Source organism: Giraffa tippelskirchi, chromosome 11 (assembly GCF_054371585.1).
Source record: "Giraffa tippelskirchi isolate mGirTip1 chromosome 11, T2T-mGirTip1v1.2.pri, whole genome shotgun sequence".
Taxonomy (NCBI): Eukaryota; Metazoa; Chordata; class Mammalia; order Artiodactyla; family Giraffidae; genus Giraffa; species Giraffa tippelskirchi.
The window spans coordinates 13,725,493-13,746,072 of NC_137285.1; the positions used below are offsets into that span (position 1 = coordinate 13,725,493).

At 35.8% G+C, this 20,580-nt stretch overlaps 1 protein-coding gene and 1 long non-coding RNA gene across 4 annotated transcripts in view; both read right to left on the reverse strand.

The window, feature by feature from the left end:
• The window catches only part of MED13L (mediator complex subunit 13L), a 284,123-nt gene that overhangs the window by 137,019 nt on the left and 126,524 nt on the right, over positions 1-20,580 (reverse strand). The window lies entirely within an intron of this gene.
• On the reverse strand, positions 1,593-7,496 carry LOC145525845 (uncharacterized). The gene is made up of 3 exons (XR_014068447.1): positions 5,770-7,496; positions 5,314-5,512; positions 1,593-3,788 (listed from the first exon to the last, which is right to left on the reverse strand). It is a non-coding gene; the product is annotated as an uncharacterized LOC145525845 (long non-coding RNA).

Here is a 20,580-nt window from a genome sequence, read left to right on the forward strand (position 1 = left end):
TCCTTGCCCAAACTCATAAGATACTTATGTACAGAGGGAATAATGTCTCAATTTTAAAGTTACTGAAACACAAGCACATCCCCCTCACACAAAATCTTACCAACCTGCCTCTGCAAAGTCTGAAACCATCCAAAAATCTCAAATTACTCTTTCTACCTAGTAGTGTCACAAAGATTAATTTTATTAAGGTTCTACTTAGAGTAACAAAATGGCACAGATTAATGCAAAGGTAATCATGTGTATTTTCACAGAGAAAACCAAAAAAAAAAAAAAAAAAAACCCCAAAAAAGGGACATTACACAAATTTCTCTAAATGTTTTGAAAGCAATTATCGGAATAGAATTTTTAAAACATGGTTTTAGGGAGACTGTCAGAAAATTAAATCTTAATATAACATCAAATTCATTTCCTGAACTCATAATTTCATTAATGTTTAACATTTGGTGAAGTTTCAATATTTGTTTAATATTTGCCTTTGAAATATGCTGCAGCATCATTTATGAGCCACAAGGAACTTTTAACACCAGAGAATCCAACAGACCAACAATATGCCTCATACATTCCTAATATTCTTTTCATATGTAAAAACTATAAAATTCCTGAGAGAAGATAGCTAATTTTCTTCTAAATTATATTAGTTCATTTCAACACAGCAAAATATTGAAAGGATGCAGACAACATTTGCAGATGAAAATTTTCCTCTCCCTTTTTAACATGTTGTCTTGACAAAAGTACTCACCGGAGAAAATTGTAACAGAGAATTAAAACACATGTTAAATCCACAATGCACTTTTAATGCATTTACTGCACCAACTAACTTTCAAATTGCACTTCCTTATTCTCCAATTAGAGAGAATTTGAAAAAGTATACTTACATTTAGGGGTTTTCTCTACAGGACTTTTTTTTTTAAATGATAAAACTGGATAAGTATTTCTTTTCTTGGATGTCAGATAATTTTTTAATCTTCCTGATTACGTGGCTAATCATGACCTACCAAATTTTTCCAAATTAACCTCTGTCAAGAGACATTTTATATTATTTGTAACTAGATAAATGGAAATAAAGTACAGCAAATAAACATTCCTGCTAGCAATAGACTATCTCTGCTCAGGACAAAACATCCAAATGTTTTCTACAATCCTGTAAAGGCATCATGCATCTCTACTTTCACACATTCATCTTTGGGGTTGAGCTTTTCTGAGTGAGAAATCAAGCTAATATATTTCAATGAAAGCAACATCTCATATTAATTTGCTCTTATTTCCTAACATAAGCTAAAAATCCCTAAAACTTAATAACAAAGCCCAGCTCTTTTGAATTACTCTTCAAATTAGTTACTGGTTTCAGCTTTTTCTATATATTAGTCTTTTGTGCCATAAAGAGTGCTGATGATGCAGTATTTATGAAAAAAGTATCCCATTCATCTTTCCAAGATTTTCTTCCAAGTTAATGGCACCTATTCTGCACATTTTAAAAAAAAACAGGAACTTTTATAATTAAAACCTTCACACATACTTTAGTGTAGAATAACAGGCCTCAAATAAATCCCAACACCAAATTATCAACAGGGTCATTTGCTTCAACCACACTGCTTTCTTTTTTCTCTTTCTTGTTTTTCTTGATATATTCTTGAAGCACACCCCACTCCAAAGTATTTCAGTATATATAAAATTTGAATCTAAACAAGGTCTATCAATTGCATGTCAAGTTGTATCTCTTAAGTCTCCTTCATCTCAACAACTCATCTCCTTTTTTCAAACATGGCATTTATTTATTGAAGAAATCACGTTAGTTGTTTTATAGAATACCTTGCATTCACACCTGATTATTTCCTCATGATATTCTTCAATGTTGGCACTACTTTGATCTTAACAGAAGACGTCAAAGGAAAACTCTCAGACAACAAACAGAGCTCTATTTCTTCCTCAAAAGATCCTCAAATACTTTGTTAACTGAAATGTGGAAGGGTTATAGCTGTCTGGTCATGCACTGTGGAATAGTAAACAAGTTTGAGCATGCACAGGTAATGCCAACTACATCATTGTCTTATGACACCATTATGATCTTATCCTGATTTCAAAAATTTTTTAAATAGGCCTTAGAAATTTTTCTTTGAAAAAAATCTTAAAAAAGCAATTACAACACACTTACACCTAACATCATACTGTTAAAACACTGAATATTTCTCCTAATATCAAAAACAAAGCAAGGATGTCTGCTTTGATCAGTCTTATTCCACTTTACAGTGGAGGTCTCAGCCAGTACAAGAAAAGTAAGTACCAGGCATACTAATTGGAATAGAAGAAATGATCTTTATACAGATTGACATCACTTAGAAAATCCTTAAGGATCAACAAAGAAAAGCTACTAGAACCAAAACTGAGTTTAAGTTAGTTAAGGTCAACAGACACAAAATAATCATATTTCTATACAATGTAATGAATAATTAGAAATTTTTAACAATTTGAACACTATTTACAATAGCACCAAAGCCCATGAAATTCTTAGGTATAAATCTTACAATTGGGAGACTAAAACTACCTAACTTCCAGGTTAACTATAAAGCTAGAATAAACAAGACAATATGGTACTACAGAGAGGGCAGATATACAGAGCAACACAACAGAAAAGAAAGTCCAGATATAGACCCACAAATATGTGGTCAACTGATTTTCAACACAGATTGCAAAGGCAATTCTGTGGAGAAAACAGTTTTTTCAACAGAGGATGCTAGGATTAATGAATATCCCTATGCAAAAAAATTGAGCCTCAAACCCTACCTCACACCATATAGAAAACCTCAAAATGGATCATAAAACAAAATGCAAAACCTAACACTATAAAACTGTGAAAATATAGGAGAAACCTTTTATAAGTTTAGGCTAATCAAAGACTTCAAACCTGACACCAAAAGCATGATTCATAAATAAAAACTGTTAAACAGAGCTTCATAATAATAACTTAGCTCTTTAAAAAGCACAGAAAGTTATAGTAAGCTAGAGAAAAGATAAGCCACAGATGGAGGGAAAACAATTACAAATCACATATCTATCAGGGACATGAATTCAGAAAATGCTTTCTTGAAAAAACATCTCAAAACAACACAATTAAAAAAATTTTTTTTTAGAGAATGGACAAAAAACTTGGACACTTCACCAAAAAGATATACGAATGGCAAACAAAAACATGAAAATATGCTCAAAACGTCACTGGTCATTAAGGAAATGCAAATTAAAATCACAGTAAGATATCACTCATTAGAATGGCTTGAAAGAAAAACTGAAAATCCTAAGTGCTAGTGAGCATATAGGTAACTAGAACTGTCCTATACTGCTAATGGAAATGCAGTATTAGTAAAGTCACGTTGGAAAAGCTGACTGGCAATTTTTCAAAAGTTAAACATATGCTTTACATATAGCTTGGCAATATCCCTCCTAAGTATATATTCAAGTGTAATAAGAACTTAGGTTCACACGAAAAACTGTAGCAATTTTTTTTTTGCCCCCATAGTTGACAAAAACTAGAAACTACCCAAATGTCTCTCAACTGGGGAATGGTCAAACAGTAGAAAATCCATACACAGGGATATCATTCAGAAATAAAATGAACTACTGATACACCTCGGAGAAGGCAATGGCACACCACTCCAGTACTCTTGCCTGGAGAATCCCATAGATGGAGGAGCCTGGTAGGCTGCAGTCCGTGAGGTTGTTAAGAGTCAGACATGACTGAGCGTCTTCACTTTCACTTTTCACTTTCACGCATTGGAGAAGGAAATGGCAACCCACTCCAGTGTTCTTGCCTGGAGAATCCCAGGGACGGGGGAGCCTGGTGGGCTTCCATCTATGGGGTTGCACAGAGTCGGACACGACTGAAGCGACTTAGCAGCAGCAGCAGCAACTGATACACCTAAAACATGAATGAATGTTATTAAAGTGTTAGTCGCCCAGTCCTGTCCAACTCCTTGTGACCCCATGGACTATAGCCCACCAGGCTCCTTTGTCCATGGAATTCTTCAGGCAGGAATACTGGAGTGGGTTGCCATTTCCTACTCCAACTGATACACCTAAAACATGAATGAATGTCATTAGGCTAAATGGAGAAAGTCACACTTAAAGGGCCACATGCCACATGGTTTCATCGCATGACGTTCTTGCAAAGGCAAACTTGAAACAACATGAACTGCTCAGTGGTCTCCAGGGGTGGGGGTGGTGAGAGGAGGCTCATAACATCAGGACATGAGAAAGTGGGGCAAGGGGCATGGAAGCTGGGTTGGGGGTGCTTCTAGAATATGCTTATATTGATTTTTAAAATACATTTTTAGTGTTGAAAATGAGAACAGTGTGAATTAAAAGAACTCCTACTCTAAATATGTATTCTAAACATAATTGTTTTTACTCAAAGGATTGTGTCTATTTGATTAACCTGAATTATTAAAAGCAAAAAACCGTTGTAAGCAAAAAGAGACCACAGACCCAACCACAAGTGGTCTTCCCAAACAACATAATATACTATTATTTATAGTATGTTCAGTTCAGTCGCTCAGTCGTGTCCGACTCTTTGCGACCCCATGAATTGCAGCACGACAGGCCTCTCTGTCCATCACCAACTCCCGGAGTCTACCCAAACCCATGTTCATCGAGTCGGTGATGCCATCCAACCATCTCATCCTCTGTCGTCCCCCTCTCCTCCCACCCCCAATCCTACCCAGCATTAGGGTCTCTTCCAATGAGTCAACCCTCCGCATGAGGTGGCCAAAGTATTGGAGTTTCAGCTTCAACATCAGACCTTCCAATGAACACCCAGGATTGATCTCTTTTAGGATGGATTGATTGGATCTCCTTGCAGTCCAAGGGACTCTCAAGAGTCTTCTCCAACACCACAGTTCAAAAGCATCAATTCTTCGGTGCTCAGCTTTCTTCACCGTCCAATTCTCACATCCATACATGACCACTGGAAAAACCAGAGCCTTGACTAGACGGACTTTTGTTGGCAAAGTAATGTCTCTGCTTTTAAATATGCTATCTAGGTTGGCCATAACCTTCCTTCCAAGGAGTAAGCGTCTTTTAATTTCATGGCTGCAGTCACCATCAGCAGTGATTCTAGAGCCCAAAAAAATAAAAGTCTGACACTGTTTCCACTGTTTCCCCATCTATTTCCCATGGAGTGATGGGACCAGATGCCATGATCTTAGTTTTTTTTTTTTTTTCAAATTTATACATTATTATAATATGTATAATATTATTATACATAGAGTACATTTATAGTGTATATATATAGTACATTTACTGGAGAAGGAAATGGCAATCCACTCCACTATTCTTGCCTAGAGAATCCCAAGGACAGAGGAACCTGGTGGGCTGCTGTCCATAGGGTCGCACAGAGTCGGACATGACTGAAGCGACTTAGCATGCATTCATGCATGGCAAACAAGCCCATGGAAAGACGTCAACATCATCAGTCATGAGGGAAATGTAAATTTAAACCATAATAAAGGAGGAGCCTGGTAGGCTGTAGTCCATGGGGTCGCGAAGAGTCCGACACGACTGAGCGACTTCCCTTTCACTTTCCCTTTCACTATGTTTATTACTATAAATAATACAAAGAGAGAGTCTCTTTCCTGGCTCAGTCCATAAAGAATCTGCCTGCAATGCAGGAGACTCAGGTTTGATTCCTGGGTCATGAAGATCCTCTAGAGAAGGAAATGGCAACCCACTCCAGTATTCTTGCCTGGAGAATCCCGTGGACAGAGGAGCCTGGCCGGCTACAGTCCATGCAGAAGCAAGAGTTGGACACAACTTAGCAAATAAACCACCATCATACCAAGAGAAGAAAATAAGCCAGGAAGATGCTTTTGCTTTTCAAATATTAAAAATTTGAAAAAGTATCTTTATGAATATTATTAATTAAATTCTCATGTCTCCCTCATACAGTATAACAAAGTTTAGGAACCAATGTAATAAAAGAACAGGGAAGAAAGTAGTCACATGAAGTAAAACAGATCCCTCTACATGCAGCTCTTGTTTAAGAAAAGTACACTAAAGCTGAAACAATAATAGAAAATTATGAATTATCCTATACGTTAACCAGTAAATTTTTACAAATAAGTCAGTAGAGGTAATTAAAAAGGATACAGTGTTTGAACTTCATATAAACATTTAAGTTTCATAAGTCATATGATTTATTAGATTTCAAAGCAGTCAATAATTTACTGGAAGTCAACAACTGTGATCAAAGATTAACCACTGTAATAAAAACCATCAATATAAGCTATGGATTTAAGGATAATGCATTAATATGCTAACCCTTTTAATTTACTATTTATATATACCCAATAAACTTGTAGAAAGGAACATACAGTCAGAACATACTTTATTTCTATTTCACATACAGAATTTCCAGAAATACAAGAGTGATGTACATCTGATGTATATTTCAATCAATCTCTAAAATTCCAAAAGAAGCAAAATCTAGAATGACGTTTTTGGAGTCTAGTAATAGATATTTGGCCAATAATCACTGGCCAACAGTTCTTGGCTATAAATCAGGAATGCTCTCAAAAATCAAACCGACTTTGAAAACCACTGTGAGGCAAAATTACTTTAAATACTTTTCAAATCTGCTACTGAATGCTGAAAATCTTTTCTTTTAAAACACTAATAGGAAAGCAACATAACTTAAAACAGTCAAGGTTAGTTTTCTATTCAGAAAACAATCTTTCTCATTTAATGAGGCTTCATGTACCAAATGTGAACCAAGCACTACATCACAACATATAAATGTAGGGGAAGGGGCTCCTCTTTTCACGACACTTTGAGACAGAGTAAAAGGACACATAGCATTCACTTGTCTCACTCAATACCTGACTTCTTCCCATCACTGCAAATTGCTTATTTCATGAACTCTGGTTGGAAACAAAGATGGTCAGTCACCCCTAACAGGAGATGAAAATGCTGATTCTCCTACAAGTGGGATAAGGATCCATAAGCTAAATGCTAGATGCTCCTGCACCATAATTTTGACCCTAGATCTTGGGACACAAAAGGGAGAGGATAGAGAGAACTTTCTGTCAGCACTAAAAACAGAGGCTGCAAGATTAAGTTTCCTGAGGTACTGTAGCACCAAGGGCTTGGTGGTGATAACACAGTTTTCTCAGACCACATCTGCAGCACTGATCCTAAAAGAGAATACTCAGTCTTCTCTTACCCAACTCCTCTTCTTAGTTTGCAGCTAAAAACACTGACCAATACACTTTATTCTAATCTTCATTTGAGAAAACTGAGGCTTAAAAAATAAACTTCTGATGGTCACATAATAAATTCAAAAATCTGGAGTTAAATGTTATCTATACTCAACAGCTAATGGGATCAAATCATTTTGTATCTACTTTTATAAACAATAAAGTATACAATTTATTCCATTAATTAAACTCCTGAGGGGAAGCAATTTATTTTCATAACTCCACTGACTAGGACATTTCAGATATTCATAAACCTGTTTTAAATTGACTTGTTATTATGTGTGTACACATCTTTCAAATTTCATTGGAATTAGTTTCAATCCAAAATCTCCTTATATCTAACAAAGAGGATTAGCAGCAAAGATGGTATGAAATCCAAGTTTTCTGACTAATGCCCAATGCTCTTTCTACTATTACACCACACTTCTCCATAAGTTTTCTTTTGTTAAACTGCCCCACCCCAGCTTTTATTCTCATGCCAAGTAGAAAGGCAATCTTCAACACTTAAATTTCCCCTTGAAGTCACAATTTGCACCTTAAATTAATGTTTTCTAAATAGCTGTAAAGTGACTTTTTCAAAGGTTAAGCAAAACTGAAAGTGCTTCTGCAATCTATTTGTACAGGTCCATGATAAAGTCAAAGAAAATCACAGAACAGATTTTTTAAACTAATATATCTGACACACACTCCGCCCAAGGAAAAATTTAAACCAATACTTCATTTACTTTATATTGTGATTTTCCAAAAAGTATTCTTTTTGACGGTGGGGGGAGGAGGCTGCCTGGCAGACGGAGGAGTTAAAAAGTAGCTAGTCTAGGTTAAGATGCTATAAATGACATGAGATGCATTTACTACTTAATTCTCTATCTCCCTTCTGATTGGACTGAGAAGAAAAGCCAAATGCCAAGAAGTTTTCCAAGAAGGTAGGCAGATGCTAGGCCCTATCCTTAAGAAACCTACAATCTCCCCAGGGCACACTGTCTTCATCTTTAAAAAGAAAGAAAAACAAATCCTTTCTAATTCTTTTGATCTTTCAAGTTTCAACTTAAAATGCTTATTAACTCCTTAAGAATGTAAATTAGCAAGAAGACTGTCTCTATAGAATACACTTACTCTATATAATGGAAAATTTTTTCTAAAACTTTGTTAACAGTCTCAGGAAATAAAAGCAACAAAAGAAGTAAAATGAATGCACCAAAAATGACCGGCAAAACTCAACCACAATACATTCCTAAATTAAAACATGCTCTTGATGTTTCGTGGTCGATTAATGCCAGGCTGAAACTGAAAAAGAAGTACAACCATAACTGCCTACTTACAAAGAAAAACAATTTTGGCACTAAAGTTCTCTAACTTAAATTGCAAAAGCTATAATGAGAATTTGTTTAAATGGCTGTTATTCAACCTTTTTTAATATAGTAATCCTCATAATCAAATATTTAAACTGTAAAACTATTATATAAATGTTTTCTTTTAGTGGAGAGAGTGTTTTAGAAGCAAAAATTTAAATAGCAGTAATTACTGCTTAGCTCACAAATAATTTTTTAAAATCATCACAAATTGTACTACAAATTCTTTCAACTTTGCTAACCATGGTTCCTTGCAGAATTAATAAGCTTCTTTGAAAGAAAAATCATACAAAAGGTTCGGGGGGGGAGTCAATATGGCAAAATATCAAAGCAGCATATACTTCAATGATTTTGTGTTTCCCCAGCAGAGATCATGGAAAGATATATCTTCCAATTTGACAAATGAAACTGACATATTTCACTTGAAGGGGAAAAAAAGGGGAGGAGGGAGAATGGAACAGGGTAAGGGAGGAGCATAAAAATTGTGAAACCTTCAAGAAATTCAAGCTCATGCTTTTAGAATTCAGGTCACCCTGCCTTACACAGTTTAAAAGTAGAATTACTTTCAAAGAATACATATTTCCTCTGAGCTATGATACCTATTTCCTTTTAATGTATCATATTGCAGCAACAGCTGAAATGAACGTCTAGACATCAAAAACACTTCTTACTCCCACCTACTGCTTTTTTACCTCAGGCATCAAAACTAATGAAACCTATTATCCAGAACATTGAGTTCAGTAACCACATTGGCCATTGCAAATACTGGAGGGGGGAGGGGCACTTTCCAGGGATGGAACTCCTGATTCAGCCATTAAAATTACTGAAAATCAAATTGTGCGCCAAACTCCAGAAATACAAACAGAGTAAAGCAAGGCACATGAAACGAGAAGATTATTTCCCAGTTAGATTTCAGAGGCAAAACGATAAAGATAATGCAGTTCTGAATCCAGGATTTATAATTTTCCCACCGCCTTTGTGGTCAAATCTTTATCTGCAATATATAAAGCCCACTAGGGTTTGTTTTTGTTTTTGTTTTTTATTAAATCTACTACCTAGGAATTATACTTAGCAAACATAATAACATTTATCAATTTATCATTTATCCATTTAATTTTAAGGGTTGCAATAAATATTTTCAAGATAAATATATGGAGATTTTTGAAGTATCTGCTGTTTCTTTTTCTAAATTGGGGTATAGCTGATTTACAGTGTCTTCTTAAAATTGACTTATAAAAAAAACTGAGTAACAAAGTAGCATAATGCTACATTAACTCTGAAATACAGCACAATACCCATTAAAAAATCCAATTACATACAACACTATTGATTGATCACAGTTATGCTGCCATTGATTGCCTTGTAAAATCTATATTTGAAGTCATTAATAACTAAATGGACTGACTTATTACTTATATCAAATTTAACCCACCTAGAGCTCTGATTTCCCTGAATTGCTCATGGATGTAGAATAGTTGCTATCACTTAACAAATCTATGTTGAAATGGATTTTTTTAACTTTCCCAATGTCAATTAATCAAATAAGAATTTGAGATATAAGGTATATATCAAAATGCTCCATTTGTTTCGACCTATTTGCCACTTTACATGATGACGAACACTGACAATATTCATCAGACAGAAGCACAGCTGTAATTCAAAATTTTAACAGTATAATGTCTAACTAAGGAATCTCTAACAGCATGAGTTCTCTGCCAGTTGCATGATAACCAGAATTTTAATGACGGTTTCTACACACCACTGAAGCAGTTGAGACATGACCTAAGTTAGCATTTCAATGGATCACAGGACTCCATATAAAGCCACTAAACTTTAAATTGAAGGAGACCATAAAACTAAATTTCTAGATAAATTGAACAAGACCTTCAAAAGTCAACTGCTACAGAAAACAGTCAGGCTGCCCTGCTACTTTAATAGCTACACAATGAAAAAAATCTTGCACAATGGCTGTTACTGACTTCAAAGAACTAAACTTGCCCTAATTTTTTACTCCTTTCAAAGATTTTTAAGTTATTATTACGTTTTTATCCTTTCAAGCTATTAATATGCTCTTAATTTTGCTTTATAATACACATAAACAAAGGCCTAGAAGCACTGCCACTCAAATTAACAATTATCTTTGGTTACTAGAATAATTATTATTTTCTTCTTTACCTCTTTGTGTATGTTAGTGATTTTCTTTAATGAACATGTTACTTTTAAAAAGATACATCATATCTGAAATAGATTTTTTAAATGTCTACTGTTGTTTATTAAAGAGCCATATATTAAAAAAAAAAAAAAAAGCTATGTGCTCATAAATTACAAGAAAGGTAACATCCTCAGGACAGGAATCGCCACAAGATAAATTACATTTTGAAAAAGGAAAACCAGACATATGATTCAGTTAGAATATTTACATTTAAATCCATCAATACTGCAAAACGAACACTTTACAAACCTTCTCTAAGACAATGACTTTAATCAAGATGACTCAACTATTGATTTCAACATTGGCAAAACTGAGCAGTAAAAATTAAAAATATTTCTTTCCACTCTTCAGAAACAACCTGATTTGAAACACAAACACACACACACCAGACTGCACGCGAGCACATACCCACACCCCCACACCCACCCACCCACACACCAGACTGCTACTAAAATTTTAACAGAGCAAGTTTCCAAATTGCCTTTTACACTAAAGCTCAAACAGTTGTCTGTCACTGCTATTACAGTGAGTAATCCTTGCAGCTGTAAGTGTTTGAAAGGCAGCTGTCTTGTTGGCATTCTCTCCCCACCCCCACTCATCCAGCATTTCTGTTCTTGCTACAATAATCTTAAACAGCATTTTACAGGAGGCTTAGCCCTGGCTGAGGGCATTCTACGGCGTGACCGAGAGAACATGGAAACACGATTCATTAGACACGCCTGGAGTGATAACAATGGTGCTGCTTCTTGCTGCCTTTCATTTCGTACATCAGGCTGAGACTAATGCATTCTCGTTACACAACAAGCATATTTATAGACAGGAAAAAACTGTAATCACCTTTGATTAACAGACAGCATATTTTTCTTATATGAGCCGCCAGCCATACTGACAGAGTAATTATTTTTTAACTGACAGGTTAAAATAGCAAATGTAGCAAAAATAACATCTGCCCCAAAGAGACAGAGAGATGACTACTATAAAGACTTCATACACAAAGGTTTCTTAGACCAGGCTCAGTGCCATATCCTTGAGAACCGATGGGTACCTGGGTTTATATTTAAGCTACACAGTCTATGAGAAATAGAATAGGCCCTTTAAGCAATCTCATTCTATACACCCAATTCTTTACAGGTAAAAATTACAGAATTTCATTGATCACTTCATCTGTAATTATTACTGACCTCCTTTCTACTTCACCACAGTACTACAAAATTCAACAGTACTATTAATCTTCTTCTCTTTTTCCATTATACAAAATAGTTTATCCTTTTACATAAAATGCTAGCCCAAAACAGAAAATCTGCTTTCTATCCAAACTGTAACAGCAAAAAAAGTGTAATTTTGATAAAAACAGGGATATAGAATAATTATTTTCTATCCCCCAGCTTCCTCAATCACTGCACCCAATAAAGGTTTGAATTATACATATAAAAGAATATAAAAGACCTAATTTAAACTGAAAAAAGTCATAAACCACATTATACTGACAATATGTAAAGTCAATTTTCTTACAGGATTTCTTACTTCTTCACATACCCCTACACTTGCAGTCTTTTGTGGGTTCATGCATGTATGTTGCTCACTTATTACTTATGGGGAGCTTGGTAGTTTAAATATGTATTTATTAGCCAGAAATTGAAAGATTATACATTAAACAAAAATATTGGAAAGTATTTTTTCAAGGTTAGCAGACTGCATAATTAAGATGTTTAGTCTCTCTTTTAAGCTTTCTATAATATGCCTCTATTTTACACCAAGAATGTGCTATAATATGCCTCTATTTTACACCAAGAATGTGCTACAAAACTACCAAAACAATTTGTACCTGTGAACATTTGCTAAAACATTAAAGAATCAAAAGTGAGCAAATAATTGAAAAGGTCTGGTTCACAAAACTTTCGAGTTCTAAAAACAGCTTTAAAAAAAAACCCCAAAAACGGTTGTGTAGAGCAAAGGAGTTTTTCTAAAGCAGTGAAATGTTTAAGTAATGTTTAGCTGCTGGATTATAGGTTTGCTGACCTGTACTTCTACCACACCAAGCTAGAAACTAGGAAATATTCTGTTCATCTTTGATGTGTCTGTAAGAGGACGACTGAACTCCAACATGCATTTAAACACAGCGTGCTTTGAAGAGAAATCTGATGTGCATCACAGTATATCAGAATTACATCAGTATATCAGAATTACATAAGTTTGAAAATTTTATCATCTGGAATAAAATAACATCTACTACAGAAGGTAACCATCACACAGTTTCTACTCTATAAGTGCTCAAGTCTCGTCTCTCTTATTTTGGTCTTTTTCTCAACTGTAAAAAAGAATGACTCCCCTCAAACTAATCAAATTACTTCCAAAAGCTTTCTGTTAGGAAAATACAAAATTAACCAGCAATATCCAATACATCACCACAAAAAAATTATTTTTAAAAATTCAGTATAAATGAATTCTTACTTTAATAAATAACCTGCTGGTTTACATATAAATTTCCATTATATTAATCTGGCTCTTAGAAGGATCTCAAATCATTATTTTTCACTTTTAAAAGCAGGACCGTTAAGTCTGCCTTGAAGTCTTCAAAGTTAAGTTTATGCTTTAAAAAAATGTTTTAACCAACCTATTAGAAAGCATTAAAAGCATCCCAAAACTTTAAATTGAAACATATACAGAAAGATGTTGCCTTTTCCCAAAACTTTTAACAAACTTTTAAACAGTTTCCAACTCATAAGCAAAAACTTTATAGATGACCTAAGCACTCCAAAAGAGCCAACATTCTACTTCACGTAGGTGTTTCAACACTACAAGATGCCTTTGCAGTAACAAGATTCAATTACAAAAACTTGCAAGCGCTTTGGGAAATGAAGATCAGTTATTTACCCAGTGGTGTGAGTGAGTTCAATCCTATTTTCTTTCTAAACTTGGCCAGAATGGCATTTTGATTGGAGGGTGGGGCAACCCAGTAATTTTGGATCGGGCACAATCTGGAGCTGGGAAGGGCTGAGTAGGTTCAATAACACACGAGCCAGTGGTTTAGTCCCTGTGATCCTGGGACACTGTCCCATGGAAGAGCCCCAGCAAGTCTCTAGTCTTTTCCATCTCCACATTGAAAGCAGCATGGCTACAGTTTTATACAGATATAAATAATAGAGTTCTGCTACCGAGGATTCATTTGAAAACATAAATAAGTACGAAGAGTTTGCAAAGAGGACAGAAGTTGCAAACCTCTGGAAAAGGAGTCAACAGGACCAGAAACCCACAAAGGCTACTCCCCAGCACCACTCCCAGCGCCATGGCTTTTCTCACACTTATCTGCACTTCTTTGAGTCTTCCCAGCCTTCCAACCCCATGATTCTAAGGATGAGTGCTAGTATATGAGAAAGTCTGCCAAGACAGCATGTGAGGGCTTCGAATACAGAGTCAAGTCCTACCCAATATCTCAAAACCCAGGACACAACTCAACACTAAAGTTAAGCATTACTGGTTAGTAGACTATACAGGCTAGCCTTAGAATTTATCCACCAGTTAGGCTTTTCACAGGGGGAAAAACATATGTTTCTTCCAAATTATTAACTTACAGATGGCCTTTCTGAAAACACAGTATTAATGTTTACTTCATCAATTGGTGTTTGTCCATGATGAATCTCCTTTCTAGTTTTTAAAAACTGCTATTATAAAGTACAATTAAAAGTTACCATAACGAGCATTTAATCACTGAAGGGAAAAGGAGAGAGTTTTGATAATGAAAAACAAAAAGCTTCTGGAGTTCTGATAAAATTTCTCATCAGATGTCTTTGTAGAATAATTCATAATAATTCATTATGAATGTAATTCTCTATCATAGCTCACAATTTTAAAGCATGTGTTCAATTATGCTTCTAAAACAAAGGAATAATACAAGATTAAAATATGATTGCATATATACTATAATCACAACTTTTAAGAATGCATGTTCAAATATCTTAAAACAGAATAAAAAACATAGTAATTGCTATAAATTTTAAATTTAAGTACACGCTTGCAGGCATGCTCAGTTGCATCCAACTTTGTGACCCCAACCAGGCTCCTCTGTTCATGGGATTTCCCAAGCAAGAAACGGTACCGGAGTGGGTTGCCATTTCCTACTCCAGGGGATCTTCCCAGGCCAGGGATCCAACCCGAGTCTCTTGTGTCTCCTACGCTGGCAGGCGGATTCCTTACCACTGCGCCACCTGGGAAGCCCAAGTACGTGCATACGCTCCTTAAAATAACAGTAAATATCTTAACTAAAATATGCGTATATTCAAAGGTAATATTATTTCTAAGGGGCTTAGCAAATCAAATATTTATCAGATAATAAAGAAAATGGCCTAAAGATAAAATGCAGTAAACATGAAACATATTATCTGGACAAAACATAAACTAACACTTTGTTGGGCTTCCCAGGTGGCGCTAGTGGTAAAGACCCCGCCTGCCAACGCAGGAGACCTAAGAGACCAGGGTTCCATCCCTGGGTGGTGAAGATCCCCTGGAGAAGGGCATGGCATATACTCTGTAAAGTACATATATTGTTACATTTCTTTACCACGCAGCTTCATCAAGAAGCAAAAACTTCTAAACCGCTCTCATTGTTTTCACTCTTGGCATTCTAAGCCCATTTTTCATGATAAAGCCAAGGTGACCTTTCCAAAACTTAAATCACACCATTGCATTCTTCTGTTTCAAACTCTACTCCAATGGCTTCACATGACATTAATAATCTATTTAAGCTCATTACCACAGCCTACAAAGTTCCATCTGATCTCATCTCTTAACTATCTCTTTCATCTCCCACGAGCTCACCCGTTTCAACAGCACTGACCTTCTGTTTCTGTAACAAGTGAGCTTGGAGGGTTCTGCCCTTACTTTCCCCTGGGACTGCATGTCTGGCTGGGTTCAGATCTCAAATCTCAACCCAAAATGTCATTCCCTCCCAGAAGGTTTTTGCTAAATAACCCCCTTACCTAAAGTATCCCTATCCTTTCCTAGTCACACATTTTTTCACCATTTGCATTGTAACACATGACCATATGAAGTTATTCATTCGTTTACTGTCTTTTATCCACACAGAACAATGCCACTTCCAAAATGCACAAGGGGAATGTCAATACTTGTGTACTTACGATATCATACACTGTGACCTCAAAAAAACCAAAACATTCAGAACTTCTCTGGTGGCGCAGTGGATAAGAATCCGCCTGCCAATGCAGGAACACAGGTTCGATCTCTGGTTTGGGAAGATCCCAGATGCTGCAGAGTAACTAAGTCCATGGGCCACAACTATTGAGAGTGTGCCCTATAGCCCACAAGCCCCAACTTCTAAGCCTGCATGCCCCAACTACTGAAGCTCGAGCACCGAGAACGTATGCTCTGCAACGAGAAGCCACCACAATGAGAAGCCCTCACTCTTCAACGAAGAGTATCCCCTGCTCGCTGCAACTAGAGAAAGCCTATGCTAAGCAACAAAGACCCAGCGCAGCCTAAAATAAACAAATAAATAAAATTATTTTAAAAATAAAAACATTAAAAGTGGAACAAAAGGCAACCCATCACCCAAAGACAGTTTAATGTCACTCAGCTTTTCAGACAAGGGAATTATATACAATATGGTAGCATGGTATTGGAGAAGGCAATGGCACCCCACTCCAGTACTCTTGCCTGGAAAATCCCATGGACGGAGGAGCCTGGTAGGCTGCAGTCCATGGGATCGCAAAGAGTCAGACACAACTGAGCGACTTCACTTTCATGCATTGGAGAAGGAAATGGCAACCCACTCCAGTGTTCTTGCCTGGAGAATCCCAGGGACGGGGGAGTCTGGTCGGCTGCTGTCTATGGGGTCGCACAGAGTCGGACACGACTGAAGCGATTTAGCAGCAGCAGCATTGTATAGCATGAGTCTAAGGTTTTTAACACTATGCATAACAGACACTTCCATAGAACACTTATCTTTATTTCTACTGATGATTTAAGGCAAGTTGTACACATTCTCAGAGTTGTGTTTTATACAGTTTCCATGGAAACCAAATAGGGTCATAATTAAAGCACAAAAACATTTCTAAAGAAACAAGTATAAATGAAAGATGTGATGCAAATAAGAGCTTATATGAACCCATGATCATTAACAAGATTAGAATGACTAACGAGAAGGATTCTTGAGGAGAAAAGTCAATTCAATTAAGTTAAATTAAAATGCTTTAAAATAATGCCAATAAACTATCACAATTTAAAGCAGTTCATGTAAGGATGTGAGCCTATGTATTTTTTGTGTTAAAATCAGATAACTCTTAAGTTATAAAACTTCTATCCCAATAAGGAACATTTAGAAACAAAATTAACTCTTCATCTTTCCTCAGCATAACTGATGCTAGTAGTCAACTATAGATGGTTGCTATTAGCATTATTATTATTAAGGACTCTTCGTCACTATAAATTTATAATGTCCTCTAATTTCTATCAGTCATATTCATAAAATTTAGAAAATAAAGTCACACAATTATTTAGCAACTTTAAATTCACATTATATATTGATATAACTACATATAAACGTGTTACTTGTTCCAGTCTATAAGGTACGAGCCAAAAGTCTCTCTATAGTTATCTGAAGCCACATCTGTAAAGGCCACAGGAACGTTTTTTTTTGGGGGGGGGGAGTGGGAGGTGGGGAAGGAATGCAAAAAAAAATTTTTTTTTTTGGTAGAAAAATACTGTAGAATCCATTTCTATGTAAGTTCTGGCAATGTTATATGGTTTTCTGAAGTTAGCTTCAGTAGCATTATTCTCAACTTACCTCTGGCTTACTCATGGACACCAAATTTTGTGATTCTCAAACAAAATTTTAACTAAATTTTAAAGTATAACTTAATCACTTTACCAATAGTAAATTCTCAATTTGAGAGATGATATTTAAAAGATTTCTTTTACTTATTTGAAGATAACTCAAATATTATACTTTGAGATACTTATTAAAAATCCAATTTTCAGCAGAGATGTTTACAAATGAAGGTACACGGAGAAGATACTGAAACGCAATGGCTCTTTTAAGTTGACGAGACAACTATTCACTGTTCACGTTCATTTTGTATCTTTCAGTCTGGAAAAACTAAGGCTCCTTTAAACTTTCAATTAGTCATATGCTGTCCTGTTTAATTTTTTTCTGACCATTCTGCCCTTTTGAAGGTGAACTCAAATTAAGTCAAAAACATATAATACACAGACAGTAATTTGGAAGTGGATTTCTGCCTCCCCAAACCAGACATTATGCCTTGCCAAGGGAAAAACTGTATAAATAAGACTATTCACAAGATAGGAAGCGTAAGCACACGCCCATTTACCTCCAGGGTAGTCACTGAAACTTCAAAGCACCATGAAAGGCAGCATCAATGCTTTTGTCTAAAAGATCTCAGAAAATGTAAGTGATCTTGGTTTCATAAATATCTAAGACTTTCTAGGAAACAAACAGGTTTCTTAAATTCACAAGAAACTGCCTAAACATCTCTTATTAGCAATGAAAATCACAACCTCTTTCCTTGAAGGTGATCATAGTTACATAAGTTTAAGAAAAAAAAATTTTTTTGGCCACACTGGAATAACATAAAAATGTTTTATACTTGCTTTACTGTAGTTCAGGTTAAAAACAACTATTTTAAAAATAAAACTCCAGATTGTGCAGTTTCAATTTTCCACTGCTCATTTTCTATGACAATCTGACCAAGAATTTCCCTGGTGAGGAAAGAAGATGATATTCTGAAACCTTATTTTCAGAAAAATATCTATTACATATCCAGTTTTTTCTAAAAACACTAATGAAAAGGTAATGATATAATAAACTGAAAGTTGGTTTTAGAAATGAGCAAGTAAAGCTCATCTAAAGGCCAGAAAGGACTTTCTGGAAAGAATGATAAGCATCTTGGAATCTCACTACTCTCACACACTGAGCTCCAATCTGTAGCCATTTCCCTCTGAGCCAATGCACTTGATGGGTGTGATAACAGATGGATCACTGTATCTGCCAACTTCCTGTGATGTACTGTATGGGGACTGATAATTTAGTGACTACAGAAGTCCTACAACAGACAATGCAAGCAATCCTGGCATTCGGTAAGTAGCTGCATGCAGTCCTTTGACAGTCTGTAGGTGTTGAATATATGTGGATCATTGTACAATGCAAGCTCTCTGCAAGTATCTATGCCATTTTGAAAAAAGGAAGAAATTAAACACTGGGCAAGCTAAGAACTAAATAGAACAAACAGAAAAGAACAAACATACTTAAAGTAACACATTTTACTTAAAAAATATGAAAACCATATACTGCTCAAAAAGTTATTAAAGCCTCATGACCAGGTTAACTAGAAATATATGTATACACATAAAAAGCATCCATTGTGGGCTTAATTTTCAGGTTTCACAACCAGGGTGATACTGAAGTTTGTGTGAAATAATTCCTTGCTGTAGGGGGCTGTCTTGTGCATTATCCCTGGTTAATGGATGGTTAGAATCATCCCTGGCCTCTACCCAGTAGATGGCAACAGCACCCTACCCCCCAGTGGTGACAACCAAACATGTATCTAAACACTGCTAAATGTCCCCTGGGGGACACCACCACCACCTCATTGAGAAGAGTCTAGAACTGCACTCTTCCAATTCTAATGTTTACTTTGGAGTGGAGGGAGAGAATATAAGGAAAGCAGAGTGTTTATTCATGGAAAGCATACACAAAATACTCAATCATAATCTATATAGTGTGGATCAGCTAAGCACATATTACTATGAAGAGGAAAGGCCATCTAGAGATTTGATGGCTAAACTGTTCACCTGGTTACGGAGGGAAATGAAAAGGCAATTTCCATTAACAAGCACGAGAAGGGTACTCTCTGCAAAACAGGAAGAAAATCAGAGCTCTGCTACAACACTATATACAAATGATACTGATGGTATTTTGTCACAAATCCTCCTCAAATAAATTCTTCATTATGTCAGGCACCAATTTACAGAATTGTCAACTTTAACAGATGCTCAGAGATGAAACTCCCTAGGTTTTACATTCTGGTTAAAAACGTCATATCTGTGTATACACATATAAATGTGTGTGCATGTATATAGTCAAAATCCAAGTGCAGACACATTTGAAAAACATGGGTACTGAATTCAGTGTGACCATCTTATTTTACTTGCACATCGCTGGAACCTGCCAAATGTACTCAAGTTATTTGGGAGAGGATTAGTTTGTCATTTTTGCAGCACCTCTAATGTAATGCTCTTCTCTAAGTCTAAAGCACAAAATCTCTTTTAAAATATTGTTTTAGGATACTACACAATATGAGCACTTGGAGTAAAGTCCTATAATCAAATTAAGGATGCTATTTGCACAAGGAAATAGAGTTTTCTTTCTCCTCATTTTCTGTCTGCCTGCTCTTTCTGCAATTTCACCACTGAGCAAAAAAGGAGGACTAAAAGCGAGGGTGGGGTAGAGGGATGATGAGAGGAACAGACTAACCAGGGGAATGAACTCAACATTACTTACTACACAGTTGCAATTCTTTGATTAGGAATGAACTTTTGAAACTAGAGATTGTTGAAAATGATGAGTAAACTGGATTTACTAATGATAATATTGTCACAAAAAGAAAACTCCTTGGTAATTTGAAAGGAGGACATGAGTGAAGGGGCAAGTTTTCCCTCAACTAGTAGAGGCCATTAACAATATTGAACAAAACCAGAATTGATTTCTGGCAGATCACTACATAAGCAGTCTTTATTTTCAAATTCT